Source organism: Nematolebias whitei, chromosome 1 (assembly GCF_014905685.2).
Source record: "Nematolebias whitei isolate Nwh7 chromosome 1, NemWhi1, whole genome shotgun sequence".
Taxonomy (NCBI): domain Eukaryota; kingdom Metazoa; phylum Chordata; class Actinopteri; order Cyprinodontiformes; family Rivulidae; genus Nematolebias; species Nematolebias whitei.
The window spans coordinates 44,053,088-44,063,585 of record NC_056498.1 but is presented as its reverse complement, the minus strand read 5'-3'; positions in this window follow the sequence as shown (position 1 = coordinate 44,063,585).

Sequence of the window (10,498 nt, the reverse complement as noted above, 5' to 3'; positions counted from 1 at the left end):
TGCTGGGGTGTAACATCACACAAACACTCCATCCAGCTGTTCCTGGCCCTTCGCTCCAAGTTTAGGACTCTGTGGCCCGCGAGTCTGAAAGTTTGCTCACCTCTGGTTTAGCGTATATCTTAGATCTTTTAGCACATCGTTTGGCATTTGTTTAGCATATATCTTAGTTTATATTTTAGATACTTATTTACTGTTTATTTTTACACTTTATATTTTGCTATTTTTGGGTGTAAATGGGGCCCTGTGTACACAATTTCGTTCCACCTCAAGTACCACGTGATGCGAATGATAATAAAGAACCTTGACCTAAATGTTCTGTTCAAAGTTTTAAAAAAATGTCACAACCATAGAAAGCAAATATAAAACAAAAACATCAATTTTCTGCTTTGATATCTGATCAACTATAAGAACTCACATGTTTTCATTTATAATAATTTGAATAAAAATATCTAGAGAAAAATGACTCCCCGACTCAAAGCTTAGTGTGAGTCTGCTGTTAAAGTTCCCCACAACACTTACTCTGATGACTGAAGGTTGGGGAAGCCCCTCAGTCGAACCCACCCTCCTTTAATAAATTCTGCTTCCCAGCTCTCACGTGGTCTCCTCAACACGTCTGAATTGAGCAACTGTGACCAAGAATGAGGAAGTAGCTCAACGCCTGTTTGTACACGAGAGCTTGTGCTTGTGAGGAGCGCAGCATGAAAGCCCAGACAGGAAATGGCTGCAGAGAAGACAGAGCGGTGATGACGATGTCAGGAAAACCTTCTCACTTGCCTGAAAACTTGGTCAAACAACATTTGCAACCAATTCTTCTGAAATGTTTTGAACCCGTTAATCCAACAAGGAAAATCTGACAGCACAAATTTCATAAAGTTCTTTATATTTATTTCTTCTAAGTTTGAAAGCAACTGGAGCCTGAATATAACCTGAAACACAGACATAGTTTTTAAAGTATTTTTTTAACATTCACATTTAAAACTGCACCATTGTATTAATTTAAACTGATATAAAGAAATAATCAATGACTTTATAATATTATTATAATTTAGCTTTATAAAGCACAAAAGGTAAATGTTTATTAACTAACGTTAGCTGCCACTGACATAGCAGATGAAAAAAAAATTTAAACTGAGGTCAATTTATTCACAGCTTGTAAACCTGATTTTGTTACCAGGTAGACAGAAACATTTATCTGGTTTTTAAAGCCACAAACTATGAAAATGATGACATCAGCAGCACGGCTAGCATTAGCATGAAGTCAAGAAGGTGGATAGGAGGTTGTGTAGACCTGGCCTGCAATCTATTGAAAATCTATTGAATATCTAAAATACAACTCAACACCCAAGCAAATGCTGAAGGTTTGCACTTTGATATTCAACTAATGTTTAGATCTGTACGATCATTTCTGCTATTTTTCAACTTTTAAGCACCTTTTGACTACATGTGCTTAAACAAGCAGCAAAGGCCCAGTGAACTCCCAGGACTGTCAGCAGCTAACGAGCAGTAAAAATGGCTCCAAACTTAACAAAACACATGGAAGAACTTAAACTATCATTGAATGTCATGTCAGAAGAACTGAGCAAGGTGGTGAAGCAACAAACCAGCCTGATGCGTTTGATTTGAGAATTTCAACAACTGAAAGCAATTATTAAAGAAAAGGATGAGAAGATTGAAGAGCTGGAACAGTACACAAGAAAGGAGGATGTGGTGATATCTGGACTTAAGACGACACACCGCACATGTGCAAGAACAACAGCAGAAGACAATAAAGGGGAAGAGGCACCAGCAGATGAACTACGTTCACTGGAGCAGCAAGTCCTCAGGTTCTCGAGCAGTAAAAACATTTCGCTGGACATTAAACTGTTGCTGCTTGTTACACAGTGCCGCCACAACTAAATACAAGCTTGGACAAACGGAACAAAACACCAAATATCATCATTCCATTTGTGAGTACAAAACACAAAAAGGAACTGCTAAAAGCTGTAAAAAACTTCAGGGTGTTTAAGGATGTGTTTGTAGATGAGCACCTCACAAAGAAGAACGCAGAGATTGCTCTTACCGAGCGAGGATTCTGAAGGAGGAGAGAGAAATCCAAACCACATGGACCAGTTGTAAAATATTGATCAAGCTGAACGGGTCAAGTCCTAACCATCAACTATGTTTCTGAGCGGGACAAATATAGATCAGGAAGAAAAGAGGGGGACAAACTAACTGGGTATTATGGGTTACAGGCTTTTTTTGTTATTTTGTCTGGTTCTGTTCATGTTGATGGAGGTGAACGACATTTCATATAAGCATGAGTGAAAGTACAAAACTTAAGTGTTTTGATTTTAAAGATCACAAGTTTTAAGATGTAGAAACTGATATAGACCCAGAGACCAATTTCAGTTTTAATACTAAACCTGATTGTGAATATTATTCAGAAGACGGTATTAATGTGGGGTTGGGAGGCTTTTCACTAATTCACTTTAATAGTAGGAGCACGCAAAGCAGTTTCTCTAAAATAAAGTTACCTTGAAACATTTGACGAGTGGTAACAGTCTGAGCAACCTGGATCACCGAAGGACCTGACCCGATGGTCAGATGGAGTTCTGACATGTTGGGTCAGAACAGGTTTAACACAAGGGCAGGTGGTGCTGCACTGTTCATTAGGTCCGGACTGAAATGTACGGTTACTGTTAAAATGATATTTTCAGTTGATAACTTGATGGAAGGTTTGTTAAAACTGAGGCCAACAGATCTGGGCACATGTTAATTAGTTGTGTTTATCGAACTCCTGGCTCATGCATCGATGAGTTTAATAAGAAAATATTAGAGACGTATGAGAGCTATAATGAAAAGTTTACTTTTATTTGTGGAGACTTCAACATTGATTTATTGAAATATAATGAGCACATCAAAACAAGTGAAGTTGTCAACACAATGTTTGGTTTAGGTTTCTATCCATCGAGTTTAAGAAGAGCAAAGACAGTGCTTCATTGATTGACAATATTTTTATAAATAAGTTCAATGTGAAAACAAAAAGTGGATTGTTGATAACTGATATTACTGATCATGTGTCAGTGTTTACTGTGGTGGATACTAGTAACGAGTATAATCTAAATATGACAAAGACAAAATCCAATTTGGTTAGAGTTAAATTACCTGAAGCTGTGGAAGCAATGAAAGCAGAATTATTAAATGATAATTGGCAAAACATTTATGTTGATGATGTTAATGAGTCCTATAAGACGTTTTGGAAGTATTTGCAAGAATCTATAATCATCATTGTCCTTTTAAAGAATACAAACAGACATGAAAAAACAGATGGACTCCCTGGATGACAAGGAGTTTGGAAAAGTCGTGTAAAAAGAAAAACAAGTTAGATAAAGATTTTATTAGGTGCCCAACCCAGGAAAAAGAAGACAAATATAAAATATATAAAAACAAATTAACATCAGTGCTGAGAAAGCAAAAATGGTATTGTTATGATGGGCTAGTGCAAAAATACAGCAATGATATTAAAGGAACTTGGAAGATCATTAATAGTGTCATTAAAATTCATAAAGACCGAGATTTCCCAATATGTATTAAACATAATAAACCACAATGGAAAATACAGAGGGTATTGTTGAAGTCTTCAATCAGTTCTTTGTTAATGTTGGTCCTAATTTAGTCAATGAGTTGCCAAAGATTAAAGATGAAAAACTCAATTATACATTTAATAATATTAATACAATTTCAACATATCTGGCTCTGATGGGTTTAATGGAACAGGTTACTACAGCGATAGATGAGAAGCAATATTGTGTAAGTCTATTTGTTGATTTGAAAAAGTCTTTTGACACCATTGATCACAATATTCTGCTTGAAAAATTGAAACAATATGGTATTAGAGGTCTAGCCATACAGTGGATATCTAGCTATTTAAACAGAAGAAAACAGTTTGTTCAGATTGATGAGGTTAGATCTGGTTTGTGTAATGTCTCATGTGGAGTACCTCAAGGTTTAGTTCTTGGGCCTAAGCTGTTTATTTTGTATGTAAATGATTTAGTTAAGGTGTGTAGTATTCTCAAGTGTGTTTTATTTGCAGACGATAATACTTTCTTTTGTTCGGGTAAAGACTTAAATCAGATGTTTGAATTAATGAAGATTGAGTTTGTAAAAATTCATACTTGGTTTAAATTAAATAAATTATCACTTAATCTAGAAAAAACAAATTATATGATATTTAGTAAAAAAAAAGCCGTCTATAGATTTTCCTTTTGAAATTGATGGTGTGATAGAAAGAGTGAGTGAAGTAAAGTTTCTGGGAGTGATTATTGATGATACATTGACATGGAAAAAACATATTAATGTTGTAAGAACTAAAATTTCCAGATCTACAGCAACGCTACATAAAGTACGAGAATGTCTGACTGATAAAGTATCGTGTCACTGTAAAATACAATTGTTGTGCCACATTTGATTTATTGTGTTGCTCTCTGGGGTACAGCTTGTAAAACTGCAACCAAGTCTATTTTTATTTTACAAAAAAGAGTTAGAAGAGTTATCGCAAAAAAGCATTATCGCCATCCTTCAAGTATTTTGTTTTATCAACTGAAAATTCTCAAGTTTTATGATTTGGTGGATTAAAATATTCTATTATTTATGTACAAGGCTCAGAACCAAAAGTTACCATCAAACATACAAGTGTATTTCATTAAAAGGAATAGTTGTTGTAATTTAAAGGGAACAGATATTTTTGTAAAGATGAAATATAGAACAAGTTTTAAGGGTAGGTCCATTTGGATCAAGGGAATTAGTTTATGGAATGGTTTGATAAAGATATCAAAAAGGAGACTTCATTAGCTGTATTTAAAAAAAAGATTAAGAATGTATTGATGATGAAATATATTTAAGTTGGATAATGATATGGAATTATAATGAATTGTGATAAGTTTTATGGTTGGTTGTATCATGTATTGTTTGAATAGATCGTTTTGAATTGATATTTTTAAGAAGAGGCAGAAATGATAAGAATTCGTTCTTCTTCTGCCTTTCATTTTATATGTATCTTATTTTATTTGTATGGAATAAGTCTTGTTTTAACTGAAATTAAATGAATGAATAAATAAATAAATAAATAAATAAATAAATAAATAAATAAATAAATAAATAAAATGTTTCTTGGAGGAGTGAGTGAAAGTGAAGTCATAGAAGTAGTTAAAAAATTAAAAAATAAGAAATCCAAAGACTAATAATATTGATATGGCTATTGTGAAAAAAATCATTTATAGTATTATTAAACCTCTCGCGTATATTTGTAATAGATCATTCTTAACTTGAATGTTTCCTGACAAACTGAAAACAGCCGAGGTGTTTCCAGTCCACAGAAGTGGTGATAAACAAATTTTAACAAATTATAGACCTAGATCATTGCTACCACAATTTTCTAAAGTTCTGGAAAAATATTGATAAAAAGGCTGGACTCCTTTCTTAATAAAAACAATATATTAAATGAGCACCGTACGGTTTGAGAAACAACTCCTCCACAACTTTAGCTGTGACGGAGTTTGTGGAACATGTTGCTGCAGCAGTTGATCAGAAACTTACCACAGTTCATTGATTGATGTGAGACATCTGACACTGTTGACCATGAACGACTACTGGGAACATGTGAACAATGTGGCTTACTGGGAGTTACACATCAGTGGTTAAAGAGTTATTTGAGTATTAGGTTACAATATGTACAAATTAACAACACAAAGTCACACATTGAATCTATAAAATGTGGTCTTCCTCAAGGCGCAGTTCTAGGACCTAAATTATTTATACTTTATTTAAATGATATTTTTACAGTATCCAGTATTTTGAAATGTATAATGTTTGCTGATGATACAAACTTTTTCTTTTCTGGAAAGAATATGGATGAACTAATACAAATAGTAGAAAAAGAGCTAGCCGAGTTAAAAAAGTGGTTTGATTATAATAAGCTCTTTAAATGAAAAAAATAATAATAATTTATGGTATTTTCAGGTAATCGGATTTAGAATAATGTAAAGTTACATGTAAATGGAGTTGAAATTGACAAAGTTTGAGACAAAATGTTTAGGTATCATTCTGGACAACAAACTTAGTTGGAAGCCTCATATTAAATATATTAAAAATTAAATTGCAAAAACTATTGGAATATTGTTTAAAATAAAAGCTTTAATAAATGTTAAAGATTGCATATTATAAACTCTGCTTTGATTATGCCCTACTTGTCATATTGCTCAGAAATATGAGGAAATGCAAATAAAACTACTATTGACATATTAATAAAGTTTAAAAAAAAAGCAATTAGACTTATTAATAAAGTGGGATATTGTGAACAACTAATAAACTCTTTATTCAAAGTAATACTTTAAAATTTAATGACATTATTTCCAGTATTTTTATATAAACAATGTATAAAGCACTGAATAAAAGTCTTCCTTCTGGAATTCCGAAATTAAGTTAAGAGAGAGTAAATATAATTTACCAGGTTTGTTAATATTTGAACAAGCTAAAGAGAAAAGTAAAATCAAGATGTATTTCAGTTATTGTGTGAAACTTTGGAATGAATTGAATGATGATTTCAAATTATATGTTTTTTTTGGTGAGCTTTAAAAGAGCCTTAAAATGTAAAATTATAAATGCTTATGGAGATGTATATATGTATTGTGTAACCATGTATGTAATGTGAGTATATGCATGCATTATCTACATGCATATTTAAATATTTAAATGTATGGTAAATGTCTGAATGTGTATATGTGGACATTAGATATCTGTCATGATGTAGACTGCTGAGTCTATGAACAGGGTAGAAGTATAAGTCTTGGCTTCAGCCTATTCCTTTTTTGGTAAATAATTGATTTACCATTTTATATTGTTTTTCCCCTTTTTTTGTAATGTTTTTAATTTACCAAAAATAAAGATGAGTTGAGCTGAGTAGCTGTGGCCTGGCTCTTATTTGGTGTTAATAAATGAATAAACATTTTTTTAAGTTAGCATAACATCTGATAACATTAGATGTTCTCCTAATATTAGCTGCACTTTTCTTAGACCTGTCTAAAGATTCTGACACTGTGGATCAGAACATCTTGTGTCATAAACTCTCAGAAATTGGTTTCTCAGATCACACCATTGGTTGGTTCTCTAACTATCTCTCAGACCGGAGGCAATGTGTTCAACATAATGGTACTTCCTCCAGTTATTTAACAGTCAACAATGGTGTACCACAAGGCTCAGTCTTAGGACCCACCCTCTTTACAATCTACATACATAATGTAGGTAAAAACATCCCTAATGCATCCATACATTTCTATGCTGATGACAGTTGTTTATTGTCGAGCTAAAACAGCTGATAAGGATTTCCAGCTTTTACAATCCGCCTTTAACATCATCCAGTCAGATTTGTTTCACCTCAAACTTGTCCTAAATGCAGACAAAACTAAAGGGATGTTTTTTTCAAACAGGAAGTTGGTCCCAGCAGTTCTTCCTCTGATTTTATCCTCAAATGGTGTCCCCATTGAGTTTGTTGATTCCTATAAATATTTGTGTATCTTGGTCGACTCACATCTCTCTTTTAAGCTCCATGTGGAAAACTTGGTAAAGAAACTGGAAGTTAAACTGGGTTTCTTTTTCAGAAACAGATCCTGTCTAACTCTGAACCCTGAGGAACACCTTGTATCTGTGACTTTCCTTCCCTCCATTGATTACGGTGACATTAGTTACATGAACGCTCCTACAAGAACCCTGCAGATGTTGGATGCTGCAGATGTTGGATGCTGTCTATCATGGTGCACTAAGATTCATAACTGGCTGTAACTACCGTACCCACCACTGCACCCAGTATTCACTGGTTAACTGGTCACCATTAACTTCACACAGACTCTCCCACTTCTACATTTTCATCTTTAAATCACTTCCTGGTCTGCTGCCTTCATACATCTCCTCCTACATGTCTCTGTGTGAGTGCAGCTACAGCGTGCGCTCTCAGGACATCATTACCTGCAGTGTTCCCTCAGTGAGGACTGAACTAGACAAAAGGACCTTCTCCTACTCCGCTCCTGTTTCCTGGAACATCTTACAAAAAGATTTGAAGCTCTCGACCTTTGACCTCTCTAAGTGACTTCAAACATCTGATAAGTTCCTGGAAAAGCCAATGCAGACATGTTCCTGTTTTTACTCTTCTACATTCGTCTTATAATCTAGCTGTTTTTGCCATCTTATTTTAATTTGTTTAAAATTTTTAAAAATTAAAAATCTGTATGCCTCTTCTATAACTGTTTATTGTTGTTGCTGTTGTCCATTGTTGTCATCTTTCTTTGTTAAATCAGGTCTCTCTTGAAAATGAGTTCTCGTGGCTCAATGAGACTACCTGGTCCTCACCTCCTTCTACAGGTGTGCAGTGGAGAGCATCCTGTGCTCCAGCATCAATGTGTGGCATGGAGGCTGCACAGCTGCAGAAAGAAAAGCTTTGCAGAGAGTGGTGAAGGCTGCACAGAAGATGTTGGAGTCAGTCTCCCCACCATCACAGACATCTACACCTCCAGATGCAGGAAGAGGGCCACCTGCATCATGAAGGACCACACTCACCCAGCGCACACACTTTTTGCCCCACTCCCCTCAGGAAGGAGGTTAAGGAGCATTAAGTGTAGAACCACTAGACTGAGGAACAGCTTCTACCCTGAGGCTGTTAAGACTCATGAATCTCTAACTAGAATAATCACTGTGAAAAATCACATCATGTTGCTGCTGATCTGTTTCATGTTGCTGCTGATCTGTTTCAATGTTGATGTGTTCATGCGTGCACATCTGCTCACACAGACTCATGTTCATGTTTGTGCTGATGTTCAATGTTTTATGTTATGAGTGCTTAGTGTATATTTAGTTGATGTTTTTCTTAGTTCATATCTTAGATGTTATTACTGTTTTTATTATACATTTTATTGTCGGATGTAACTGGGACCCTGTGGACATAATTTCGCTCCACCACATGTACCACATGAGGTGCGAACGACAAAGAAACTCTGACTCTCTCTGACTCTCTGGATAAATAAAGACTAAATGAAAAAAAAAATGAACAAGAAGCTCCGCTCCCCCCTCCCCTACCTGCTCTCTTCCCAAGGACATCTGTGGACCTGCGTCAGAGCTGAGCCGGCTGATGGACACTGCATCATCTCTTATCAGGACTATGGAACTATCTGGCAGTGTCCACGGACAAACTCACCACCTTCGTTGACCTTCCTCACACATATATATTATGATGTCATTAATGTGTTGCTATTTCTGTACTGAGGGTTTTTTGGCAACTAGCACACCATGTCCCATCTAGGACACAGTTTGAGATATGATTTTTTTTTTACACCTCCTCTTCCCTCATGTTCCTCTTTTCCTTATCTAAATGAAAAGGGCAGCACCTCCCACGAGCCCGCAGCCTCAGACACCTCCGTCTAACCATGTCTGTTTGTTTGTGTTTTACTTAGATGGGTTGTACTGAAATGTAATTTCATTGTGCTTCGGAGCAATGACAATACAGCTGATTCAAATATATCAACTAGTTGCAACCCAGTTCAAACATTTGATTAATTTACATTAACAGTTAATTAAAATAAAGTTTAAATGGTTTAAAAAAAGGCCTTTGTGCTGTGGTTGTCATCCTTTCAAACCCTAACCCGCAAAAACAAACTTCACGAGTCACAGAAACTTGTGAGCCCGAGTTTTGCTCGGTTAAACAAATACAAACATAGAAAAATGAAGAACTTTAAATACTTTTTGTTTGTTTGTTTTACTTTTTGTACCTGAAAACTGTTATATAAGTATTTGTATGACTGTTTTTACAAATAAATAAAAAACTACACTGATGCAATAGCTGAATGGAATATCTAACAAGTATTTTTATCACCACGTGTGGACTGGGAATTTACTAAACGCTTGTAATAAATAAGTGCCGGTCAGTCACCCCTGAGGGACCCCTGAACACGCACAACTGATTTAATTATGGTAGCTAACAAACACTGAGTGTTAGAGCTCTCTGATGACAGACGGATGAGTGTTTATCGCAACATTCAACAAAAACATTATATCATTTCCTCCAACAGTGCAGTCCTAATGAGTGCTAGCTAAAGTTCAGATATTGGGTTGATTATACAAAGCTAAAAGGGGGCTGGGTGAGACCTTTGTATGCTAGAGACCTAAACATGACAAAAGGACTCACCGTTAAAGGGGTTGATCCCTCTGGTGATCCTCTGAAGGATTGCATCTTTGACTTCCCTTCTCCTCACACACTGGATCCCAAGGTTCTGGAAGCTGTTTCAATAATGGGATAAAAACAAACATGAGAGAATGACACCGCCGTAGACACACATGCGTGCACACACACACTTTGTAAACCACTACAAAAAGGGGTGTTGACACTGACAATCACGGCAAACTGATCACATGTTGTATGGACATGTCAGACTGATCACGTGTTGTTGTGTCAACATGTCAAACTGATCACGTGTTG